Source organism: Suncus etruscus, chromosome 7 (genome assembly GCF_024139225.1).
Source record: "Suncus etruscus isolate mSunEtr1 chromosome 7, mSunEtr1.pri.cur, whole genome shotgun sequence".
NCBI classification, from domain to species: Eukaryota; Metazoa; Chordata; class Mammalia; order Eulipotyphla; family Soricidae; genus Suncus; species Suncus etruscus.
This window is the reverse complement of record NC_064854.1, coordinates 57,093,459-57,121,200: the sequence shown is the minus strand read 5'-3', so window position 1 is coordinate 57,121,200 and position 27,742 is coordinate 57,093,459. Positions and strand designations below refer to the sequence as shown.

The window sequence follows — 27,742 nt, the reverse complement described above, 5'->3', positions numbered from 1 at the left end:
TGGGCAAGAGAGAGAGAAAGAGAAAGAGATAGAGCGAGAGAGAGAGAGCAAGAGAGAAAGAGAGAGAAAGAAGAGAGAGAGAGAAAGGGAAAGAGAGAGAGATGCTTCTCCTGTGGTGCTGAGAGGAAGGGGCAGAGAGGACTGTATGTGTCCCAGTGGAGACGTCAGTTTATTAGGAGTTCTTATAGGGTCCCTTGGGCCAGGGACAGGTGAATTCCCCTCCCCTCCCCTCCTGTTTCCATTCCTTCAGGGTGGTTCTCCCCACATGCAGCCAGGTCTGCAAGGCAGCTGCAGAATAACAAGGGTCAAAAGGAGCAATTTAGGATGAGTAAATGAAAGAAAATCATGATCCTGGGAGGGGGTGGGAGATGCAGGGCCAGAGGGAAGAGGCAGTAGAGCAAGAGGGAGGAGGCGATAGGTAACACCCCATTAGATTGGCCTCTTGCTGCCGAAATCTGGGGCAGGATCTAGGTGCTGGGCTTCAAAACTGAACAGAACTATGCTCCCTACTTTGGTGGCAAGGGTACCACCTTGCTACAGGAGAGGGCAGGAAATCAGTGGCCCTGGAGGGTGTCCGTAAAAATTAAGGTTCCCATCTTTTGCCAACAACAGAGACTGTTTGAAAAATAAAACTGTATTGGCACTACAGACAAGGACTTGGATTAGACAAACTATTTTGCTGGAGCCTAGAGCTGGTCTTATGCCAGGAAACTTCAGGGGTAGGGTTTCCTTGTATTTAGGCCAAGGCTTTTCCTTTCCATGTCACCCATATTTTGGTGGGCCTATACAAACAATAATTGCCACTCTAACACCGTTTTTATTTTGCTCCTTTGACTCTAAACCTTAAATAAAAAAAAAACCTACTTAAACTTTTGAGGTTAACATAAACTAATATGCATATGCATGGAAATGTAAAAAATACTATGCTGTCAATGTTTAAGGAGTTACACAAATATCATGGCTTTAAATTGCTTTGTGTACCACTAAGAAATGTTATAATTTTGTAGCCTTCCACCTTGCTATATGAGTCTATTGCTTCTAGAAGCTTTTTCGTAGAGACTTTAGGGTTTTCTAGGTAGAGTATCATGTCATCTGCAAACAGCGAGAGCTTGACTTCTTCCTTTCCTATCTGGATTCCCTTGATATCTATGGCCTTTCTATACCCCAATAGTAATAAGGAAGAAATGGACATTAAGAAAACAACCCCATTCACAATTCACAATAGTGACACACAAACTCAAATATCTTGGAATCAACTTAACTAAAAATGTGAAGGACCTATACAAAGAAAACTATAAAACTCTGCTCCAAGAAATAAGAGAGGACACGCGGAAATGGAAGCACATACCCTGCTCATGGATTGGCAGGATTAACATCATTAAAATGGCAATACTCCCCAAAGCATTGTACAGATTAAATGTGATCCCTCTAAAGATACCCATGACAGGGGCCGGGCGGTGGCACTAAAGGTAAGGTGCCTGCCTTGCCTGCGCTAGCCTTGGACGGACAGCAGTTCGATCCCCTGGTGTCCCATATGGTCCCCCAAGCCAGGAGCAACTTCTGAGCACATAGCCAGGAGTAACCCCTGAGCGTTACTGGGTGTGGCCCAAAAACCAAAAAAAAAAAAAAAAAGATACCCATGACATTCTTCAAAGAAGTGGATCAGGCACTTTTGAAATTTATTTGGAACAATAAACACCCTAGAATAGCTAAAGCAATCATTGGGAAAAAGAATATGGGAGGAATTACTTTTCCCAACTTTAAACTGTACTACAAAGCAATTGTTATCAAAACAGCATGGTATTGGAATAAAGACAGGCCCTCAGATCAGTGGAATAGGCTTGAATACTCAGAGAATATTCCCCAGACATACAATCACCTAACTTTTGATAAAGGAGCAAGAAATCCTAAATGGAGCAAAGAAAGCCTCTTCAACAAGTGGTGTTGGCCCAACTGGCTAGCCACTTGCAAAAAATTGAACTTAGACCTCCAGCTAACATCATGTATGAAGGTTAAATCCAAATGGATGAAAGACCTCGATATCAGACCCGAAACCATAAGATATATAGAACAACACGTAGGTAAAACACTCCAGGACATTGAGTCTACAGGCATATTCAAAGAGAAAACTGCACTCTCCAAGCAAGTGAAAGCAGAGATTAACAGATGGGAATATATTAAACTGAGAAGCTTCTGCACCTCAAAAGAAATAGTGCCCAGGAGACAAGAGCCCCCCACTGAGTGGGAGAAACTATTCACCCAATATCCATCAGACAAGGGGCTAATCTCCAAAATATACAAGGCACTGACAGAAATTTACAAGAAAAAAACATCTAATCCCATCAAAAATGGGGAGAAGAAATGGACAGACACTTTGACAAAGAAATACAAATGGCCAAAAGACACATGAAAAAATGCTCCACATCACTAATCATCAGGGAGATGCAAATCAAAACAACTATGAAGTACCACCTCACACCACAAAGATTGGCACACATCACAAAGAATGAGAACAAGCAGTGTTTGGTGGGGATGTGGAGAGAAAGGAACTCTTATCCACTGCTAGTGGGAATGCTGTCTAGTTCAACCTTTATGGAAAGCGATATGGAGATTCCTCCAAAAACTGGAAATCGAGCTCCCATACGACTATACCAGCTATACCACTCCTAGGAATATACCCTAGGAACACAAAAATACAATACAAAAACCCCTTCCTTACACCTATATTCATTGCAGCACTATTTACCATTGCAAGACTCTGGAAACAGCCAAGATATCCTTCAACAGATGAATGGCTAAAGAAACTGTGGTATATATACACAATGGAATATTATGCAGCTGTCAGGAGAGATGACGTCATGAAATTTTCCTATACATGAATGTACACGAAATCTATTATGCTGAGTGAAATAAGTCAGAGAGAGAGAAAGAATGGTCTCACTCATCTATGGTTTTTAAAAAAAATTACAGACATTCTTGCAATAATAACTTTCAGACACAAAAGAGAAAAGAGCTGGAAGTTAAAGCTCACCTCAGGAAGCTCACCACAAAGAGTGATGAGTTTAGTTAGAGAAATAACTAATTTTGAACTGTCCTAATAATGAGAATGTATGAGGGAAATGGAAAGCCTGTCTAGAGTACAGGTGGGGGTCGGGTGGGGAGGAGGGAGATTTGGGACATTGGTGATGGGAATGTTGCACTGGTGATGTGTGGTGTTCTTTACATGACTGAAACCCAAACACAATCATGTATGTAATAAAGTTGTTTAAATAAAAAAATTTAAAAAAGAAATGTTATAATATACATCTGGAGCCTTGAGGGACAAAGTAATTGTACCTGGGTTCTGTTTTATTTCTTCTTAATGTTCCTTGACTGAATGTTCAAAATTAAGGTGTCAGCAACGAGATTTCTTCTGAGAACTCTGTTTATTGGTGATTGCCCTTCCACGGTAACTTTACCTTGTCCTCTTCCTTTGCATCATTGTTCTCATAATTAAAAATAAAAAAAAATTATGGTTCCTGGGGCCAGAGAGAGAACAGCAGTAAGGCATTTGCCTTGCATGCAGCCGATCCGGGCATCCCATATGGTCCCCCCAAGCTTGCCAGGAGTGATTTCTGAGCACAGAGCCAGAAGTAACCCCTGAGTATCACCAGGTATAGCCCAAAAACCAATCAATTAATAAATAAATATAAATAAACAAAAAAAATCAGGTTCTTGGGGCCGGAGTGATGTCATTTGTCTTACACTCAGCTGACCAGGTTTGATTCCTGGCACCACATATGGTCCCCAGAGCACACCAGGAGTTATTCTTGAGTGCAGAGCCAGGAGTAAGACCTGAGCATCAGAGGGTGTAGCCCAAAACAACAGAAAAAAAGATTCTTGGACCAAAGCAAGTGGGGAGGTCATATGCATTGTACATGGCCAACCTGGGTTTCATCTCCAGCATCATGTAAGGTCCCCTGAGCACTGCCAGGAGTAATCCCTGAGTGTGGAGCCAGGAGTAAGCCCTAAGTTTTGCCTACCATCATCACCACCACCAAAAAAAAGTTTATTGTTTTAAGTCCAATCTTTGGGAGCCATTTGTGAACCCCATGACATCACTGCCCTAGAGATGCTCCTGGCTTTCCCAAGTGTGTCGCTGGGTAGAACCAGCTTATCTCATTTCCTGATGCTTTGAACCAGCCCTTGCAGAGTAAAAAAAGATCACAGATGGCCCAATGGTATAGAAATAAAGTCAAGAAATGCTGCTGCTGAGCATTTATGAAATTACTTTGGAAGGCTTTTCTTGTTTTCTACTGGAAAATCAGGAGATATAACTATGAAGAGACAAATGCTTCATTTCTCAACCCTAGTCCCTGTCCCTCTGATAGGAGCGATGGGTCTCTTTCTATCAGAAGAGTTTTCATTTAATGTTTGTTTGGGTTTTTTTTTTTTTTTTTTTTTTGTAACCCAAACACTGGAAAGCTTTTCCAATTACCTGGTAAGGTTACTTTAAGCTGAATTTGACTGCAGAACGGATCCTTTTTCCTCTCTCCTTTCTAAGTTTCTAGATGGGAGAAGAGGAAAAATGGCCTTGGGCTAACAAAGTCTGTCCTAGGGTTATCTTGGAGAAAAATGTAATTCACCATTTTCTACTTCCACTTTTTCTGCTGCCTCTTGATTTCTGTTGGCTTCTTATCTCTGTTTTGTTATTTCGCAGCTGCCAGAACTTCTCCCCTCCGCCCATCTCTTCTCTCTTATTTTCAAGAGCTTGTTCTTTGTAGCTCCAAAAGGCTTCACCCCCAGGGCTGACTTGGGACCGTGTACAGCACCTAGTCCAGTGGATGGTGAGACCCAAAAGTCAATCCTCAAGAGGCAAGAATTCAGCCTTTGAATGAGATGTTTGTTGGAATGTGCTGTGTCTACACCCTTTCCAACACATGACAGCTGTGTTGGACTGGGTTAAATGTGACTCCCTGAATCCAAAGTTTTGATATCCTTCCTTTTCTGGTGTTCCAACCCTTCCTTTTTTTTTTTTTTAAGGACTAATTTGAAGTTCCCCTTCCCAAGACCAGATTCCATGTTTAATCCCTAAATTAGTTTTACCTTTCTAGTGCATTTACTTCTAAGAGTTATAAAGACCTTTACTAATGCAATGCAAGAGACAAGCAATCACTCTGTGTGGGTAAAATTCATACCACGTTTTCCATCATAACTCATCATAATCCAGTTCACTCATGACATGTTATAACCCAGCTTACTCATGGCAAAATAATCACATTACTAGGCCCCTTTTGTAGAGAAAGACATCATGGAATAGAGTCAGAGGTGGAGAAAAGGAAACTAGAACCAGAGTCAGTGCCAGGGATCAAGTCTGGGCTACTCACATACAGGGCATGTACCTTTACTGATCCATCTTAATGGACCTACCCACCACTCCCATTATTTTTGGATATGATGCTAGAGATCAACCCCAGGAGATCCAACTCTCTCTCTCTCTCTCTCTCTCTCTCTCTCTCTCTCTCTCTCTCTCTCACACACACACACACACACACACACACACAGAGCGAGGAAGGCACAAATACTGTGCCTATGACTATAAAATGTTGGACAACTCTCCATGAGAACCATTAAGGTATGATGCAGGGAGCTGTCAAAAGAAGACCTTCTTGCATTTGTATCTGAGATCCCATCAAGGAAAGTTTTACTTAGCCACTCCAAACAAAATTGATGCAATCAGTCCAGGGGTTCCGATCCAGGGATGGGCACACTGACATAAAACGACCCAGAGAGAAAACTCAATGGAGGTAACAGTGCCTCAGTTTCTCCCTGTTGTGGCACCAGCATCCCAGAGCTAGCAGATTATTTGGGGGAATGATATTAGAAATACATGGTATGTGCCATGTGTAACAATATTGTTCAACTTAAGATTTATAAAGTGTGCAAGTTAGGGCTGTTTTAGAATGACTGACAGCAACTTGGTGTTTTTTATGACAAAAATGCCACCAGCCAAGTTGAGGACAGGAATAGGAGTCTTTTTCTCCTTTTTATTTAAACACCATGATTACAAAGTTGTTCAATATTGAATTTCAATCTTACAGTGTACAACACCCTTCACCCATGTACATTTCCCACCTCCATTGGCCCCAGTTTCTCCCACTACCACCACTTACTTCTCCCTGCCTGCCTCTGGGTCAGGCATTTTACTCCTTTCTCTCTTCCTTTTTTTCCTTTTAGACACTGGTTTGTACTATTGCCAATGAAGGGGTACTGTGCATATAACTTTATTTCCATTTAATATCCAGTTCTTGTCCAGAGTGATCAATTCCAACTATCATTGACGTAATGCCCCCTTCTCTACCCTAACTGCATTACTGCACTGCTCCACTATTTGTGACAGCTTCCTCCCATGGACTGGTCCACCTGGCCTTGTATCAAATGTAATAGAAGAAGTCCTGTTCAAGAAATTTCTTCCCCAAATCTGACAAATTTGTACTGTCAATGGAAGCGGGGTCTAGATCTGGGATGGGGAATGTGTGCCGGGAAGGGGTGCTTTTGGGGTAGTTTCTCCTTTAATCTCTCTGATTTTGTTCCTCCACAGCAGATATACAAGTGTTGTACAAGTAAACAGAATATAACTGCTCTCTTCTACTTTAAAAACAATCATATGTGCATGGCCAATTCATGGGACTAAAGCCTGTGGCTTATTTGCTATAGTTCAAATTCACCCAAAGCCAACTCACAATGCATTTTCATTGTTCTCTGTGAACTGCCACATCATGACAATCTTGTTATTGTTTTAGAAGTGAGAATTGAGGGCTGGAGCAATAGAACAGTGGGTAGGGCATTTACCTTGCATGCGGCCAACCTGAATTCAATCCCCAGTATCCCATATGGTACCCCGAGCCTGTCAGGGATGATTTCTAAGCAGAGAGCCAGGAGTAACCCCTGAGTACTTCAGTGTGTGGGCCATAAACAAACAAAATAAATGAGAATTGGTCAGAAAAGACAAATTTTTCCAAACAAAACACAGTCCCAGTCAAGCTAGCTGACTGCTGCCCTATTGTTTTTTGTCATAGGATGGTGAAGGAAGAAGGTGAAGGCTGGTTATGACTTGATTAAAGCCTCAACTCACACTAGGACTCAGTCCCTCCCACCCCAACAATCCTAGGGCCTGACTGGTGGCACACATGAAGGTTCCCTGCTATCCACGTAAGTATAAATGTGGAGGAGAGAGACATGGAGAGGCAAGTGGGCACTTAATATTGCAGAATTCTGGTAGGGGGGAGCCTGAAGGAGAATTTTCTTGCTAAGTCCTGGGGAATCTTAACCATAGTCTTGGATCCTGCTTTGCACACAGCCCCATCTCTAAGAGCCCCCTTTCTATCCCACCCCTCCAATCAGAGCCTCTTTTCTCCTACTAAAGGGCTCAGCACACCGAGCTCTGTTGCACTATGGGTGTTCCAAAGAGCACAGCAGGGACATGGGGACAACACAGCAGAGAGGGCATTTGCAGTCAACCAAGGTTTAATCCCCAGCATTCCATGTAGTCCCCTGAGCCTGCCAGGAGTGATTACTAAGCACAGAGCCAGGGTAACCCCTGAGCTCTGCTGAATGTGGCCCCAAAATAACCACCAAAAAAAAAAACCCTAAAGGCCACAGCATGCTGGGAAGGGAACGCCACACTTCACCCCATTTCCTAGCTTCTTTGGGCTCGGCCCTCTTCTCCCATATTTTCAGGGTCCACATCACACATTCATTCAGAACACTGCTCTCCATATCCTGAGCAACCACTCAGAGAAAACCCCAACACAGCTGCTGCATGCAGAGGTACTTAGAACAGTGCTCCGACAAATCATCAAACCCAAGTGCATCAGGAAAGTTGCTTCTAAGAAAACTCTTCTCTGTCAAGAATCCTCTTCATTTTCCATAGAAGCCAGTGATAGGAGTTGGGGCTCTCTTGGGATGGTGAACCCACTTGAAAGAAGTATCCTCTTCTCCAACTTCAGTTCTTGGATCTTTTTAGGGCAGTGGCGAGAATATCAACTCAAAAATCTCACTGATACTTTTTGTGCTACTGATTCTGAAGGCAAACTAGAGGTGCACATATGTATGTACCCCATCTTCCAGAGCTGGTGAAAAGGCAGTGTTTGCACCTGGAGATCTATAGCATTACATGATGCTGACACTATGGGTATAAAGTCCATACCAAACCCCCAAATTCCTCGCAAGAACCTGACCTGGGTGTCCAGCATCCCTTAAACAGGGCTCCCCCACAAGATATCTATGTTCAAATACCTCTAGAGTAAAGGGGACTAAAGATTGCAGTGGAGTAAAGATGACTATTAGGGAGGCTTCAGCTGACCCAAATGCACCCAATATTAGCTTGTGAACCTCCAAAGTAGCAGAAGGAGAAGACAAAAAGATGTTCCATGAAGACTCCATTGCCCACCAATACTGAGGATAAAGGGAACGTGGAAAAATCATGGAAGGGGTTCTGGGTCTGCAATGGTCTCTCTCCTTCACACCTTCTCCTCCACATTCCCAATTATGGGGAGATGCAGCCCTGCCAATTCCCTAGACACTACCTGCCATCCCAGAAACTGACTTCCAGAGCTCTCTCTACACCCATATGTGAGACTTGTGATCAGTTCTACCACAACTAAAGTGCAGTCACAAGAAAGCTACATACCACCTCTTATCATTACCACATGGTCCCTGACATGGGGATATGGGACTACCCAGACCCTGGACCCAGCCTGAGAGGCCCAGGAGTGCTAGACAGCCATGTATGACATTCCTAGGAGAGAAAGTCTCCAGGGTTTTTTGTTATAGGGCCACACCTGGCAGTGCTCAGGGCTGACTTCTGGCTCTGAGTTTAGGTATCACTCCTGGTGATACTCAGATCCTATGGGATGCCAGGGATGGAACCTGGGTTGTCAGTGTGCAAGCCAAGAGCCCTCCCTACTGATATCTTCTGGAAAACATAGCCTATGATTTAGCAGCAGATAATTCTCCCTCCTCTGTCTTCTTTCCTCCCTTCTCCCTAGCGCCTGTGAAAAGCTCATTGGTGAAAGATGGGAAATCTAAGGGTCTTAAGGAGAGTTAACAGGGAGGCCATAGCTTTGACTTGGAAGTTCCTTCCTCCTGCTCCTCTTCTTCGCTCTACACTCAGGAATCACTTCTGGTGGGCTCGGAGGACCTTATAAGATGCTGGGGATCGAATCTGGGTTGATAGCATACAAGGCAAATACCCTTCCCACTGTACCATCACTCCGGCCCAGAAACTTTTCAATGCTAAGTGCCCCCAGTGACTACCCTGAGGGATGAGTTAAGCCAGGTTCTAAATAAAGTCAGTGTGATGAACCCAGTGTTGTGGCTCCAACCTAATTAAATTGCTCACAAAGCAGAGAGCAATGCATGCCAGGACACCACAGCTCTGTGAAACCAAAGCAGGGTGCAAAGTATGTGTGTGTGTGTGTGTGTGTGTGTGTGTGTGTGTGTGTGTGTGTGTGTGTGTGTGTGTGCAGGCATCTGTGTTTCTTGGATGCCTGATTGCAAGGAGATAACAAGGGTCTGCCCTGGTTCTTCCTAATGGAGGTTTTTGGACTCCCCTTTTCAATTTTCTCTCCTACCTGTTGAAATTTTCTCCAGAGCAAGAAAATGGAGAAATTGGGATAATATCCCAAGATGTTGGAAACTCATGCACTCTGGGCAGAGCCCTCAGTAGCTGGGCTTAATATTGTGAAAATTCACATTGTGAGTGCTTCCATCTTGAGTTGGGGAGGATGGAAAAGGGGTTGCTGGACTCAGTGTGAACCCGAAATAGCAGAATCAGTCATACACACAATCTAAGTTTTATTTTTGCTATCAGAGGCACATTTACACATCATCTATTTACGATGTCGGTACCCAAGATATTAACAATACAAGATTGGGGGTTAGAGCCATATTACAGAGGGAAGTGTATCTGTCTTGCACATAGCTGGCCCAAGTTTGATCCCTGGCACCCCATTTCATTCTCAGAGCCCTGCCAGGAGTGATCCCTGAGTACACTAAGTAAGCCCCGAGAAATGCCAGTCATGGCAAAGCAATAACAAACAACAAAACATACAAAATTGAGCAACATCCAGTGTCACTTTCAAGTTCATTTTCTTTGCAGTTGAAAGATAAGATCCAATCCCCTCCGCCACAGAGCATGAAGAGTTGGCAATGTCCAGAATTATGCAGTGCACCTTAGGGTTTCAGCAAACATGGGGGGAAAGACAAGGAATTCAAACTGGATTAGAGGTAGGGGAGATGAGGTCATGCTCAAGATGAACTTGGAAAAAATAAAAGATGAGGAACCTGTCCCCCAGATCGGGCAAGAGAAACATCAAAGCACTCAGAGAAAGCACAGGCTAGTCAGAGATAAGGAGCACTTGGGGGTTGCTGAAAGTTGGGCAAGGGTTGGAGAGAGAGAGATATTTCTGAGCACACGTAGAGAGGACGGAAGTGATGGAGTATAGGCAATGGTGATAAATTAGCACCTGATGTAAGTTTTAGCAAGGACCCCTTGTCCCTTACCTGGAGAATGGAGGGGCAAACGCTGGATGTGGGGCCACCAGAGAAATATAGAGACAATTCTTGAACACTATACATTTTTTCAAATTTTCTTTGGGGAGGGTATACCAGCAGTGCTCAGGGGCTACTCCTGGATTTACACACAGGAGTCATTACTGGTAGGTTCAGGGGACCATATGGGATGCCAGGGATTGAACTTGCATACAAGGCAAATGCCCTCCCTGCTGTGCTATTGCTCCAGCACCTCAATACAATTTCCTAATGTAAGACTTAACTTGCAGAAACATTTAAGCTTATTATAAATCAGGAGTAGGTAGGAGAGTCTGGAGGAGCTTGAGTATAGGTCATATCACCTGAGTATGTCATCAGGAAATATCAGAAGGGCAGCAAATTTGTGGGGGAGTTCTTTTGGCTCCTAAAGAGTTTGTGAACAGAGATCAGATATAAAGTATGACTATATTTAGTGCACAACTTGGCTTTTGCTGTCAGCGGTGGTGATTCTAGTCTGGGTTCCTGGCTATCTCACTCAGAGCCATTTATTCGGAAAATCTCTTATTCTGAATTCTACTTCCCTCATTAATTCAGTGGCAGCTTGCCCTCGCCCAGCGATTGAATTACCTAATAGCACCTGCCCGAAATGATTAACATAAGAGGAAGCCATGGGGTTGTGTTTGATATAAATGATTTGTTTCCTGCGGTTGTAATTTTATTAAAGGGTGGGGGAACCCCATGAGCCACCTCTGGAAACGAAGGTGCAATCTCGGCTTCCGGGAGGTGCCTTCGAGGTTAATGAATGATTAGCAGCTAACAAATGACAACAGGGCTCTAGAGGAGGGTGGCATTGCTTGAGTGGTGGGTCAGCATCCCCAGGAAAGTGAGATGTCCCTTCAAAAGGACTATGCGGTCTACTTTCTGATGGGGGTGGTGATCCAAGTGAAGGGAGAAGTTCAGAGAGATGGACAAGAGGAACCAGAGTAAATTCCAGAAGTCACATTTCAGTTCAGCCTCAATCTGCTCATTGAGTTGCTTACAAGTAGGGCTTGAGCCTCCCAAATCCCCACAAAGAATGGGAGACAATGCCCTAGATTTCTGTCTCTCTGAGGCAAATCCCAGGCAGGCTGGTGCCAACCAATCCTGAGCTTTCCTTCTCACGCAACAGTAACTTCATACTAAAGCCTTCTAGAAAGACATATTTGGGAGTTTGAGTTGAAGGGGCAGGAATGATGAGGACATAGGCCTCTGAGAAGCATTATATTGTTCAGCAACTGAAATAGTGATTTTTTTTTTCCGTGTTGCATACTCAGTAGTTCTATTCACTTTCTAGTGAATAGACTTGATTTAAGTTTAGGATTGAAACTCAAACACAAACTTTCATGCTGCTTTGGGTTTAAAATGGTAGATTATCTCCCTAAACACCAATGAAGTGTTTCCACCAGGAAGACCACTTTCCATCCCCATGAACTCTGAAGAACTAGATGGTATATCTAAGGCCCAGATGCACCCAAGAGAAATTCTTTAAAAAATATGGCAGCACTCACCTTCACTATAGACCCATTTCTGTTTCCAGAACCAGGCATAATTGAAATATCTTTCCAACATTTCCTCCCTCCTCTCTCTCTAGTTCTTTCTCAACTCTTCTAGCCTGTACTTCAATTTCTCTACAGCTTCATCCCTTTGATCCTAGAGAAAATAGGAGCCAGGGAACCTGAACTACACGCAGTTATGTAAAGCTTTTTGCCATAAAACTGTTGAGTCAATGTTGATTAAAATAATAATGAAGACCCTTAGGATGGGCTTGGATGATGGTGGTTAGATGGAAGGACCTTTCTCTGCCATCCCAGGCCACGTGGCTCTGCAATCCCCTTCAGCCGGCAGGTATCTGGGTCCAGGAGAGTGGCGGGTATAGAACTCACTCACAGGCAGGCTTCCAGAGAGATAACATCTTTATTTGCCCTGGCCAACATCTGTGGCCTAGATCATAAACCTATTTAAGCACATGCCATCCTTACTTAGCTTGCCCTGCGTCTTCGTTTCTTTCAGCCATCTCTCCTCTGACCTCCAACCAGGCAAATCCCCTTTGGCCCCTTTGGCCAAATCTTTTATAACCTTCCCAAGACCTCTCCCAGGAATGGGAGGGTCTTACAGGCAAGATCAAGTTACACAGGAAGAATGGGGGGATGGGGCCACAAGTTAACTTAGGAGCATATTATGGAGGAAAGAGCAAAAACCCTATGTGCCAGGGGAAGAGTGAGTTGGGGATGAAAATGCCCTGCTGGAAATGCAAGGTTTCTAGGTGCTGCTCAAATCCCATTGTTGAGATAAATGCACTCAAAAGATGGGTTTGATTGACATGCATGAAATAAACGTCCCTGCTTCTTACCTATTTCCCCTCCTCTAAGGACCCTGTGGTGACACAAGGATTGCAAGTTCCCATGCCAGACATTTCTGGCAGTTGTTTTTAAAGTGCAGATTGACAAGCTTTGTCCCCTAACTGAGAGAATAAAACTCACCCTGGGGTGTGACCTGGAAATTCATCTATTTTGGTCAAAGCTTCCCTATTGGTTGATTTGAAAGGTGGTATTTAGGGACCAGAGGCAGGGAAATGCCATAATCCTTAGACAAACAATGGGTCAATCTGACTGTCTGCTCTTTTCATGGGAATCCAAGCCTTGTCCATGTCTTCCAGATGATTGATGTGGTTCTGGGGTCATCTGGTCTACCCTCTGCACATATCTCCAGGCACTTCAGTGAATCGATACCAGCAGCTCAGGGTTGGGGGACTTTACTACAGTTCCTGAGGGTCCTTTCTGAGGCCTCCATGTCCAGTCCAGCAGAGTCTCTTTCTAACTAAAGGGCCCTAAAGCAAAACAGTGAGTTTGGGAAGATCTGCCTCCCACTTTTCCTTTCATGGTTTAAAAAAAATGAAATAACCGGTATTTAAAAAGAATCCTCTGTATACATTCACTTCTGTGGCAAACTCATGCATTTCCCAGACATCTTGTTTACACACCTGCTCACAGCTAGCAGTATATCAGAGCTAGTGGGTGTCAAGGCTGATTTCAGAACCAAGTCTACATGTCAAAGACTAATTGGTATTGCAGTCTATGTCCACCCTGGCTTTGCTTTCTGCACTCAAAAGGCCTACATAAGCGGGGACAATGGTAGCACAGCCAGAAAACCTGTAGGTATACATCTGGTGGACATTTCATGAAATCCAGAACCAGGACACAGAGATATGTCCAGCTGGTTCTAACCCTCACTCCCATCTCCATTTCTTCCTCTCCTCTCTCCCATGACAAAGTTCCAAATACCATCGCATGGCCCCTGTATTTTCATGGTGGTCATCATCACTTCCATTAGCATCATTATCTTCTTCCTGGGCCTGTTAGAACTCCCACTATAAAGAGAAGCTTGGGTGTAGCTGTTCATTAGTTTCCTGGTTGTCCACAAGCTCCAGCTGGCGTGATAGATGTTCTGCATACGATTCTCACCTGCCCCATCCAGTCCCTCTTGTTCCCATTAAGATGATCATCTTTCTCCCCAACTGTAGCCATCACCTCATTATAACTGCATTACCTTTTAGCATCATCGACATTATAACTCCATTACTTTCCACACTGCCGCTGTTACCTCCCAGAGCACCCCTTCTCCATTTCAGTTGCCCTCACCTTCTCCTTTATCGCCACCTGCTTTTCAATTACAGGTCCATTATCTTTATTATTACCTTGGTTGCAGACCTAATTGCTCCCATAACCATTTTCCATGCCTTTCTCCATTCTTTTGCAATGCAAGACCCCGGCCACCTTTGATAAAGGTGTAATAAGGCACTAAATGATATGTATTCCAACACTGCCATTACCATTACAAGTCCTCCCTCTTCCTTTATCAAATCATCTATGATTATGTCAACCACAAAAGAACATGTCCCTTTTCATGACAACCTCTTACTCACAGCTCACAGCTTCATCTTGTTTCTCTTTCTCTAAAACCCAGAGAGTTCCCAAAATTCTCTGCTTTAAGATGTCAACATCTGGAGCCAGAGCAATAGTACAAGCATGTATGGCATTTGCCTTGCACGTTGACTGATCTGGGTTCAATTTCTTGCAACCCCATATAGTCCTCCAAGTTCATCATTAATTCCTGAATGTAGAGCCAGGAATAAATCCTGAGCACCACTGGGTGTGGCCTTGCCCTCTCCCCAAAATATGCTAATATCTTCTCTCTAAGCCCTCTGTCACAGTCGTGTCTCTGAGGCTAAGAATTGTGATTATAATTTGTTGATCGGGGCATCTATAACTTAGACCTGTGTTTATGATTCTCCGCAGTGTGTGCTTGGGGGTGGGGTTAATGTGCTTCTCTCAGGAACACTTAATGGTTGAGTATTTAGAACATGTGTCTGGTGGCATGACCAAATAGGCTCCACCATGCTTCCTCTATCTTTCTGCTCACCATCTACTTTTGCCACATTGATCCCTATCAGAGCCTCATCAATACAACCAGAACAATTTCACTAATGCATGCTCCCCTCCTGCAAGGAGAGGCACATTACTACTTCTTTGCTGGGCCTTTATCACAATAATTATCACACTTTAGTGGCAGTAGTCCCATTACAACTCTATTACTACTTCTTGATTAAGAAGAGATAAACTCCTCCACCAGGGTTTTGGCATCTCTTGCCAAACAGGACTGTTTCCCACAAGATATCAGGGCCTCTTTGTTATCCCATCTGTGGTAGCCTTTCCACCACCTGACATGCATTTATTGTTAGGATCCTACTGGAGCTCATGTTCACGTGACTGAGTATGGATCCCCCTCCTTAGGCCTGGTTTTATGACCTCAGATAAGTCCTTCTGGGTCATAATAAGGAAGAAAGTCTGGACTCAAGTTTCAGAGTTCAAATCCCCACTTGAACCACTTCTTTGGCCTTGATCTTTCTCTACCTTTCTATAGAATGAATATAATGACAATATCTCTATTGTTGTATGTTAGAAAGATTTGAATGTGCAGGAAGGACTAACAGACCCCGAGTCTAGAGGAAATACCAACAAATCTATTAATTCTAGTTGAGATGAGCCCCCATTTTCTCTGAGCTAGAAGATGAAGGTTGGAGTCACCTCTGAAGTCCCAAACACTAGATGGTTTGTCTTGGATTACTGGATTATCCTCTATGCTCCCAGCATTCTCATCAGAGACTCTCCATATTCCCCAGCCTTGTGGCATTCTTCTGTCTCTGCTCATTGAATCGGCATGCTTTGACCCATGGTTGCCCTGGCTCTGCCCTAGAGTCCTCTCTGGGCATTTTCTGTTCTGCCCCCAATGAACAATTCACTGAGATTTTGCCACCAATGCATTGGGCCACATACTCATGTGTACATGCTTGAGATTCCCAATTAGTTTCCACCTCCTGCTGCTTTCCTCCAGCTCTTAGGAGCAATACTGAGGAGTGTTGCGTGGCATCTTAGTGTAACCAACTTTCCCCAGCAGGAGCCTGTCCATCTGTCAGTGGTGCTCTGGGGTACAATAGAGACCAGGTAAAGATCAGTTTTATTTTAGCTCTGTTCTCTGTCTCTCTCTCTTCTTCTCTCTTTCTTTCTCTCACTCTCCCTCTCTCACTAACTCTAATACACACATACAAACTCTCATTTTCTTTCTCCTCCTCCTCTTTTCATTCTCTCTCCATCCCTCTCTTTTCATTCTTCCCAATCTCTCTCCCTCCTCCTCTGCATCTCTAGCCCTCCTTCTGCTCATTAGCCATTTGCTCTGCTGACCACCATTTCTAGTCAGTTCTCTGTTCTAAAATTTCTTCCCCTGCTTTCTCTCTTTCTCCACCTTGCCTCTGCATTCTTCTCCTCTGCTGGCCTTCAGACAAAAAATGATCTAATTAAATAATTAGCATTCTGAAGCAGATAAGAGTGTCTCCCTGGGACACTGGCTTTTCAAACGGGACATTTGCAGCCATGAGGACACTTGGAGAAGAATAGATCTCAAATTGCAGTGCTTCAGACACCATAATCTGAACTAGGTTTTCTTTTCATTCCATTTCTTTAAATTGGAGAGCCAGGGTGGAGTTGTGCTTTCCCAGGTAGAAAGGTTTCAAGGTGTCAATCAAAATCAATGCTGTGGGGCCACGCTAGCTCCATCCACAGCGCCCACTTGAAAAGCATCTAATAAATTATCCATCATGAACTAATCTCTTCGTTTCTCTGCGGCCCCAGGAGCCTTTCAGCTAAGGAAGTCATGTCCTCGTTGTGTGTTGAGTTCCGGCAGGCTCCTGACACCCAATTGTGGGGAAGATAAGAAATTCAGTTGTCAAAGAGCAGTCTGAAGTGTGTGAGGCTGGCAGTGCAAATAGCATCTCTCAAGCAAACACAAGGAGAAAAGAGGCTTTTCCTGGCGATTACAGAGATAACAACATAAGAAAGGAAAAAAAAAAAAAAAGGAAAAGAACTGGCACTGGAATAACTACAGAGTTCTGGAACCAGGGAAATATTTTTCTCCCTCCAAATTGCCAGTCGTGACCAAGGTAACCCAAGCATTGGCAGGGGCATCTAAGAAGACCTAAAATAGCGAAGAAGTCCACAACCAACCCCATCCAGGACCACCTCTTGCTCTTCCTTTTTCCCTCTTTGCCCCTCAGTCTTGCTGCTTGGCATCAGAAGAGGGGATAGGCTCATTTCTGGCTTTGGACCAATTCTCTTTTCAAGGCTTGGTGCAAACCCCTGTTCCATGTATTCTCCATTGTCATCTGCTGACCCCTGGCCTCACGACATGGGCTCCCTCTCGGTGCGCAGCTATATAACTCATCCAGGGCCAGGATGCATTATCTGGTAACTCTCAGTGTCTTTGAGCATGGGTATTTTATTTGTTTTTAATGGCCCAAGATTCTTGACATGTTGCACTGGTGAAGGGGGTGTGTATTCTTTTTTTATGACTGAAATCCTACTACAATCATGTTTGTAATCACGGTGTTCAAATAAAAATATTACTTAGAAAAATAAAAATTTCTGAACTGTGCAGTGAAAAGAAAAACAAGACTCTTGACTGGTAGGAAGCATGATAGGATATTCTTTTTTGGGGCCCCTTGCACAACTGATTGTACTTGACACCTCAAAATTCCTCCCTATGGACTTGCTCAAAGGGCTTTTCCTGCCTGACCTGGTTCCCTCTTTCTTTCACTCCCACTTCCATTCCCTCTTGTCTATCTATACTACAAGCACTCACCTCACTGCTTAAGCATGCCATGCAGATTAGCTTTAGGAGATTTCTGCACGCAGGTTCTCTCCTAGGAGCTGGGGATTGTGTTTCAGGCTGGCAAGTTGGGTATCACTGCAGAGAGAACCCTGAACTCAAGGCCAATCTGGATCCTTATATTTGGACCAAGAATCACCAAAGGGCAGCTCACATGAGAGTTATAAAACACTGCCACACTCAAAAGGTGAGATAGATGGGGTCACAGCCATCCAGACAGACTTGAGCACACAATTTGAAGCACCAGTTAACTCTTTCCCAAGTTTTTGTTAACTGCTCTGTAGACACAGTGTCCTTTGCAGGTAGACCTGGGGTTAAACAGACCTTCTTTGATGGCTGACCAAAGGGAAACCAGACAGGCGCATTTTCACAACAGCCACAAGCCCTTCCTGCTGATGATCAATGCTCATCAGTGTGCTGGAAAGCAATTTCACTAAGTACTCAGCTTCATCAATTTGGATCTGCAGGCTGACCTTCGGGGACTCTGCATGTGGGTCCCCCAACACGCAGCAGCTCCGCCACCCTCTGTCTCTCTAGACAGCTGCTTTCTCAATATTTGCGTCCGGTTTCCCTCCTCCATCAGTGCAATCATCTCTTCCCACCTTTCCACCATTTCCCTTTCCTGGGGAACTAAGAAGTAAGCGACTTAGGTGTGTTAGAGAAACCTGTTTACTGTTTCCCAAAAATCCAGAGAGCAGAGAAGACAGCAGGGCAGTCTGGGATAATACAAATAATGGGGCTGGGGTGGGGGGAGAGAAATTGTTATCAGCTTGTTTACACAATTATGTAAATGATGAGCACTTATACATGGCTGATTCCTCAATTATTCATGGTCTTGAAGCTTTGGAAAATTCAATACAATGAAATAATCTCTTGTGCAGCTCCTATTAAGAATGAGGCATGTAATTTGAGGAAGGGGAGGGGCAGAAATAAAACTATAATCTGATAAGGGGAAATCCTAGCACTGCACATAGTGACAAGCTGAACAAGACCAAGAAGAATAGCACCCTAAAATGCCAGGTAGGGAAAGGCTCTACTGGCTGGATTGAGACTGGATTGGGTGGATGGAGGGGATGGTGCCAAGGTTCTTCTCACCTACTTCAGAGACATTTCCTTGAATTAGGTCTCTGTCTTCTCTCATCTGGAGTAAAAGAGCAGATTCTTGTTCTCTGATTCTGTATATTGCTGCTTTGGGAGAGATGTTTCCAACAGGTGATCTAGTAATGTCACCTGGGCTTTCAAACTGAGTTATCGCTCAGTTATCACTGCAGCCTTGCTCAACCCCATCCCTCCACCACACACACACACACACACACACACACACACACACACACACACACACACACACACACACAGAGACACCATCAACACAGCATGTTTCTGAACACCCCACACATTGAGAGGGTCTATGCCATGCATGTTGTTCCATTGAATGGGACAAAGTAGACAACTCAAGCTTTTTACTTGTTGGAGAGATAAATATTTTTGTTGTTGTTTTTTTTTTACTTTATTTTTTCGTGGTTTTTTTTTTTTTTGGTTTTTGGGCCACACCCAGTGGTGCTCAGGGGTTACTCCTGGCTGTCTGCTCAGAAATAGCTCATGGCAGGCACGGGGGACCATATGGGACACCAGGATTCGAACCAACCACCTTTGGTCCTGGATCGGCTGCTTGCAAGGCAAATGTCACTGTGCTATCTCTCTGGGTGAGATAAATATTTTAATTTTTCCTCAATGCTGACCCATGGTGGCTTTTCTACTCCAATCCTTGCCTTTAAATGACACATAAAAAATAAAACTGAATGAATGAATAGGGCTTTTGCATTGCATGTAGCTGACCTGGGTTTGGTCCCCAGAATCCCATAGGGTCCCCCAAGCCTGCCAGGAGTGATTTCTGTTCACCAAGTCAGGAGTAACCCATGATTGCTACTGGGTATGTCCCCTAAATCAAAATAAATAAATAAATAAAACTTTCAGGAGAATATTATTTTAAAGGGCTGTCATATCTATATTGTTTGATAAGTCCTGTGAGAGGGTTTCCATCTGAAACAGACCCCAGAGATATGCAATGGAGAATATCAAAGAGGTGTACCCCAAAAAAGAAAACTTAAGGAATGTCTGATTACAGAAATCCAAGTCACCTCCTGACCAATAAATTTCTACCAAGAAACTATTGACTCATCCTCAAGTTCATGAACTTCCAGCATGGATTTGAGGAGCTCTTTCTCTCTTTCTCTCTATATCTCTCTCTCTTTCTCTCTCTCTCTCTGCCCATAAATACAGACTTGTCTGAATTCCCCACTAACTCATCTGTAACTTGCTACAGCTTGCATTTTTCAACTGGCATCTCATGTGCTATTCCTGAATATATTTAGGGTCACTTGAACTTGCCTTGGTTGGTCTCTTTATAAATGTTGAGGAGTGTTTTTCATCCCTGCACTAAACCCACCTATCAGAGTATTGAGGAGCTGAATCCATGATTAAACAGTCACTGTGTCTATTTCATGTTACAGTACTCTCAACACAAGTCAAAGAGGAATACTATTAGCACTGAATGGGAAAGAGTAGATGGTGGATTAAAAAGGTGTTGCCCGGAAGTAAAAGTGACAAACGCTGGAGAGTACCAAGAAATTGTGACACAGAGATTAAACTCTTATCCCTCATCTCCTCATCTTGTATCTCCACCTTTACTTTCCTTAAAAATACATGTCCAGGGAGACACATCTTTATGAAAACTCCCAAACCATTAGAGATGACGGGAACATTCTGATTCCCCCCAACAAACTCCATTTAAAGCCGAAGAACACAGGAGACAGTGATGCTTCTGGTGCGAACATGAAGCTGGAAGCTCAGCTCCCCAAATATCACATTTATCTCAATTTGGCAAGAAGCTGAAAGCCTATCTGGGGCCATTTAGATTCTAATGTTATTAAGGACTCATCTAATCAGCTTTTAAAACAAGCTGTTTTCAAATGCATGGGGAGTAAGAGCAGGGGGAGTGGTAGAAAAAGCTCTTGAAGAAAGGGATCTTTCCCAATCATGGGGTATATCTGTGTGAAATATCCGGAATCTCCATTTGCCAGTTCTCTTTCCTTCTGTTGTCCGAATACCCAGGAATATTGGCAAGCAATTCTGTGTAAATTCTGGGGGGACTGGACAAATCCAGGACATACAAACTTTCTGTGAGGCCAGTGGTCCTGTGTGACATAAGGAAAAAAGGGCTAATTCTATGCCAAGAATTGGCCTTGAGATTTAACCAAAAGAGGTTGAAAAGACAGTACAGTGAGTAGAACACTTACCTTGGATGCAACCAATCTGTGTTCAACCCCCAGCATCCTATATAGTCCCCTGTTCATTGTGAAAAGTGAGCCCTGAGCTCAGAGCTCTGAGCAGTGCTGGCTGTGATGCCCCACCCTCCAAATAATAGAGCCTCTCCGGCACCCTGCAAACTTCTGAGAAATTTCCCTCTCTAGGGCATCAGCAGGTACCTCCAATACTGCCTGGACCCACCTAGAGTTGTTAGTTGGCTTCAATGGGGTAGTCTCCATCCCACAACATAGTCAACTATAATTTTCCTCTTCCAGAGTCCATGATTACTAAACTCTATAACTGAAACACAGTCTTCTTGTAAAGGCATCAAGGTGGTTGGGGATTGTGAGTCTGAATCTTAAAGCAATACCAATAGTGAGTGTTTCCTCCTCTCACCTCCAAAAAATCCACCAATGTTGGCTGCATCTCTGAAGCCCTGCCCAACTCAGACATGAACTTCTCAGTCACAGATGTTGACGTCAACAGATACAGAGCTTGGCTTTACAAACACTAGAGGTGCTGACCCCTAACCCAGACTGTTGCCAACTGGCTCATCATCCATGGTTCCCCAAATGCCCTCCTTAGGTCCAATTAATTTGCTAGATTGGCACATAGAACTTGGGAAAACAGCCCACATGCTAGATTATAGGCTGAGTACAAAGGCTAAAGAATTCAACAAATCAACCACAAGCCAAGATCTCAGACAAAGGATTTCTGTGACCATGGACTTGGGCATAGAACATGTCCTAATTCATGAATGGAGAAGCTTCCTGAACCCAATCCTTCTGGAGTGTTATGAAGACTGCATTCACTAGCAGAGATTGATTATTCATTAGCCATTAGTGATTGAATTCTTATCTTATCCTCTTCCCATAGGTGGGGGTAGGACTGAGTCTCACGTGATGGACAATCCTCCCCTCCACATACACACAATCATCCTCTAGAAGATTATGATGTTTCTCCCAAAACCACTTCCTTCATATAGATGCAAGTAGGTGGCAGGGGATGGTTAGAAATATGGATACATCATTACTATTCTCATCACTTAAGAAGTTCTAAGCATTTCAGGGGACTCTCCAGAGAGTGAAAAAAATAAATCTATATTTTGGATTATAAATTAAATCATTCTCAGTGACCTTCCCCCAAACAAGCGCCACAATGGTGCATACAGGTCTTTAATCATATCTAATTCCTCTGCCTATCCTTGCCTATGTCACTGCACCTCTGGCTTTGGGATAGCCCCTCAAATCTCATCCAGTCCAGTGGGATCTTGGGATTTCTCTTTTGCCCTTTCTTACTTCCCATAAAAAGCCCAAGACAACAAAGTGGGATAAAATTTGTAGGTGCTCTGGCCAAGCCAATAATTAGTCGTGCTTTAACTCAATTCACAGCCATTCATTACTTAACATTCTTCAATGTGGACTGAGGTGCAAACAGCACCTAGACCTTGGCCTCCTCCCCCCAAGGAACCTACATCATTGGGAAGGTCAGTTGACAGACCAACCATTTCCTTACGGGGATGGTCAAGGTGGAGTTTCATCTTTCATTATAGGGGAATTATCAAATATTCTTTTAGCCACTCACACATTTTCTTTGAACAGAGTCAGAAAATCTAGTTCCAGTAGTATCCTTGAGAGAGCTTTCCCAAGGTACCAGGGTGACCATAAACAAATGAACAAATTCATTCTTCGGCAGGAATGACTGGATAGTTCACTGTATTATGTCTCAGGACAGAATATATGTTCAGAGGTTATTTTCAACAGCCTTGAAGAGGCTTTGAAAACCCAGTGTCCCCAATTGAACCCCCAAGATGCTGAGAGCAGTCTAGATTATGACTTTTGATAAAATATTACCAAGTATTAAGATCCATAAGGCAAGACAGACAGTTCCACAGGCAGATGAAATGAGTTCCTCCCCCATAACAAACTTTAGTAAACACATAAACAAATACAGAGAGAAGGCTAGCAGGTATATTGTCATTGGTACAATAAAAAACAATGAAAAGAACCACAACTGTTTGGAAAATTTCCCAATTGAGTAGATCAAGTGCGACTGTCGGTGGAAGTTATTAAGGAAAAGCGAGATATTCACGGGGCCGTCATCACCTCCAATCCTGAGAGCTTTCTCAGGCGGGCCGTTTTTTAGAGGTTATTATTTCACCCTGGAAATTCTTTAGACAAATATATGTGGTGTGAAAAAGGAATTAGGAAAGCTTTTAAATTAAAAGAAACCCAACGACAGGTTTTCCTCCAGCCATATAAATAGTTATGGATGGAGATAAAGAGATGGATCTTTTTTCATAATACTTTATTAAAGGTTTTTTTTCTCGAATGTCGGGAATTTTAGAGCCAGTCTGGTGAATAATTTAGTGCTGATTCATGCATGCCTGAAGCAGGCATGGGGAGGGAGATCATGTCAGCCTCTCGGGGAAGGGACAAAGAACAGTAACCCACTTTTATTGCCAGACACATTTCAGGAATATTTTATGAGAAGTTTAACCTGGCTACTAGCCCCTCCGATACTTTTCTAAGACAGCATGAATCCCAGTGCAGCGTTCCACTGACCAATAGACTCAATTCCCTGGTTTCACAAGTCCCCAGTAGTATCCCCCAAAGAGCCATCACCATGACGGGTAGTAACAGGGCCCCTAGAAAACAGTACCTTGAGCGTAGGTGTTCTTTTTTTTTTTTTCTAGAAGGGTCTTTATTCTTCACTGCTTGGTTGGACCAGCTTCTGCGAGTCGCTTTGCTTTCACAACCTGCATACAAAAGAAGGGAAGGCATCAGTTTCCAGGTTCAAGATCAGAAAATCCAGTTTCCCCACTTCTCCCGATTCTCTTTTCCAAAATCCTTGGCTGGTCTACCGTGTGGATTCTGAAAGCTGGGGGAGCTGTTATTGATTAATTTATTGGTGTCCCCTCTGCAGAGTTTTTATTTATTTCGTTCATTTCCTTTCATTCTTTCTCTGAGCTTTGCCACTGAGTAGTAAATATTTACAGTGAAAATGCTATGGAGCGGCTGTAAATACAGACGCTGCCAGGCTGCTCCCAGCTTTCTGAATGGCCTGATTGAGACAAATTTGCAACAGGCCCTCTAGGAAGTTCTCATCCTCCTCCTCCTCATAGATATGCCAGAACCCCCTCCCTGGCCATTTCTGGGGGTCCCCACACTTCCTTGAACCCCTCTCACTCTGGCCTCTTCTCCAATCCTTGCCCCAAGCACAATGGCAGTCCCAAGAAGCTGAATAAACTCTCAGGTGGGAAGGAATGTCCAAGAGACAACTGTACCCCAAGTGAGGACCAACCTCAACCCAGTGAGTGGCATCTACTTTAGGAAACAATGAGGTGCTCCTTGCTACAGTGCCTGTAGCCCCAGTCACTCCCCAGGATCACCCACGTAGCGAAATATGACCATAATATAACTCCACACTGGCTTCCCACAGAAACTTCTCCAAAAAGGACATAAAACCATGGAGATCTTACCTAAAGGTGCCAAGGAGGTGTCTTTGCAACTAGGGCATGGGATGATGTGGGGGGGGGGGTGGGAGGGGGGAGATAGTAGTTTAGAGCAAGGTAGGAATGATAGAGCAGAGATGTGCTGTCCATGGTCCTGAGATTTTGCTGTCTGAACCTGGCAGCTCTGCTTTCTGTGTTCCCTGATGCCATAAGTGATTTCTGGCAACCCCACCACCACCACGACATACACACATACACACATAACGTCAAATGTGTACAAGCACCATAACTAAAAGGATGAGATGCCTGGTGAGCCCCACAGCTAAAGATGCAATTCCAGTGAGCACACTAGATACACAAGTGTTAAAACACAACTCAATACAAAAGCATTAAAATACTCAATACACAGCATTAAATTATACAACTCAACACACAAACATTAAAATATACAACTTGATGTACAAGTGTTAAAATATACTACCCAATACACAAGCAATAAAATATACAACTCAACACACCAGCATTAAAATACACAACTAGAGGCCGGAGAGATAGCACAGCGGTAAGGCGTTTGCCTTCCATGGAGAAGGATGGTGGTTCGAATCCCGTCATCCCATATGGTCCCCCGAGCCTGCCAGGAGTGATTTCTGAGCGTGGAGCCAGGAGTAGCCCCTGAGTGTTGCCGGGGTGGGACCCAAAAACCAAAAGAAAAAAAATACACAACTGAACACACAAGTGTTAAAACACACAACTCAATATAGAAGCACCAGATTCACAATCCCTAAATATACAACTAAACACATAAGCACAATTACACAATTTAATACACAGCCCTAAACATACAACTAGACACACGTGCACCACAGCCAGATGCATATCCTATTCTTTTTTGTCACAGCAAGATACTAGGGCAGGGTGGGATATAGAAAATGTATTCAGGGGCTGAAATGATAATACAATGTAGGACATTTGCCTTGCACACAGCCAACTCAGGTTTGATCCCTGGAACCCCATGTAGTCCCCAAATATGATCACCCACAGAAGTGATCCCTGAACACAAAACCAGGAGTAAGCCTTGAGTACTACCAGGCATGGCCCTCCAAAAAAAAAAAAAAAAAAAAACAGCAAAAATATGATGAATTTTCAAACACCAAGTTACCCTACAGAAAAAAGGAGCAAGTCTTTGGCTATGGTATAGGGCCATTCATTGAACTGATTTTGGAATAAATGAACCTTCCCAGGAGGACCCATGAGCCCTGGATTTGCAGAAGCATCACTGAGCTCAGCAAGGGCAAATAAATTTCCTTTCTGATGAATGTTCCAGAATCCCAGTCATGGCTGCCTGTAGTGTGAGGCTGGGAAGGTCCCAAGGCTGCATCCTGGGGAAGGAGAGTGGCCATGAGCAGATGGACCAGTGCCCAGGCTGGGGAAGTGTGGGAGAGGAGAGTAATGCATGTAGGAAAGACATTTCCCTTCTCTGATTCAAGTCGGGATGCTCAAGCATCAAGCAGGAAAACCACAGACTCTTGGGATAGTATCGTTTATATAGCAGCTGCCCCAAAGTCATTCTCTACCAATTCTACTGGCATTCACTCCCAGACTAGAATGTGTCTCTTGGCCTGAGATGAAGACTTCTGCTTCTGGCTTGCACCATCTGGCCCTTCTCATCCCTCTCCCCTTAACTGGAGGTGGTAGCTTCACTCATAGGAAGCTGAACTGTCTCTTTGGAACCAAAGAAGTCAAATGCCACCCAAACCAAGAGCAAGTGCTCCTTCAACTTTGTAACTTCCAAAGTATCACTTGATTACTGTCTACGTCTCCAAGAAGCTAGAGGTGTCTCCTTTCATGTTTTCTGTGCCCACATCTTTGCTTAATACGTTTAAGCTGCCTGATTGGATATTCCTGAAGTCAGTGATGCGAGTTCAACAGTACGTGCACTGCAGTCGAAAGAGAGAGCACAGAAGACAAGGATTTCTGTGCATCCATCTCAGTAACCAGTCACAGAGGGGGACACTTTAAAAGACTAGGGTCTACCTTTCCCCATGCTAGTAAGTCAGCTTCCCAGGAACCAGACTAAGATTTATTAAGGCGCACTGAGGGTGAAGTGGGAGAGCACACAGGAAGCACCACTGGGGGAGGAAACTCAGGAAATGTGAAGTACTGAGAGAAAACAATGCATCCCTAAGAACCGTACCTGCCTTTGGCATTGCCCCAACCCCCAGGGCAGGGGGAGAAGGACATAGCAACCAGGCAAAGCAGCTCTGACTGGCTCAGGGCATGACTGGGAGACAGGAAGTCAGCTGAAAGCTGCCAGCTGTATCAATATACGCTTTCCCTGGGGAATATCTGAAACTAACAGCATTAGAGATGCAGCCATTGGCGAAGGTTTGCTGATAGTGCTCAGGGGCTATTCTGGCTCTATGCTCAGGAGTGACTCCTAGTGGTGTCCAGGGAAACCAAGTGCAATGCCATGAAGCAAAACTAACCCCTTAGTCCAGGGGTCTCAAGCTCAATTTACCTGGGGGCCGCAGGAGGCAAAGTCGGGGTGAGGCAGGGCCGCATAAGGGATTTTGCTTACCGAATATTCGCAATAAAAAATGGCATTAGTAAGAAAAAAATCGCAAAAAATCGCATTAAACATTTGCATACCCTGAATGGAACTGCTCGATTTTTATTGCGATTATTCGGTAAGCGAATAATCGCGAAAACTGTGATATTTGAAGGCCGGCCTCGGGCCACAAAATGTTGTATGGAGGGCCGCAAATGGCCCGCGGGCCGCGAGTTTGAGACCCCTGCCTTAGCCAGTGCACTCTCTCTGTTCAACCCCAGTCCATAGCTCTGAACTGGGATATTCTGATACTTGTTTCACCTTCCCCTCACGACCATCATCATCTCCTGCTCACATATCTTTCTGCAGATATGCACAGGTATTTGACTAAGGAAGGTCACTTCCTCAATCTCTGCTTGCTTTTCTTTCTCCTTTCCTTCCCATGCCACCCACAGTACACCACACTCTTACTCCACAGGCCACCAACACAGAATGTGTCTTTCATATTTCTTTCATCTTCTCTCGAGCACACACACATTCATGGCCAGGGACAGATGCATCATTGAAATCAGTCCTTAAGGACATCAATCATTTAGAAGCAGCTGTGGAGGGTCCAGGCTAGGATCAGAAATGGGCCACTAGGA

The 27,742-nt window shown here is 44.0% G+C and overlaps 1 protein-coding gene across 2 annotated transcripts in view; it reads right to left on the bottom strand.

The window, feature by feature from the left end:
- The window catches only part of TNR (tenascin R), a 262,025-nt gene that overhangs the window by 105,696 nt on the left and 128,587 nt on the right, over window positions 1-27,742 (bottom strand). For both annotated transcript variants that reach the window (XM_049776399.1, XM_049776400.1), the window contains exon 2: window positions 23,769-23,854. The gene's annotated coding sequence lies outside the window, so the exon portion shown is untranslated. The remainder of the gene's footprint in view (window positions 1-23,768; window positions 23,855-27,742) is intronic.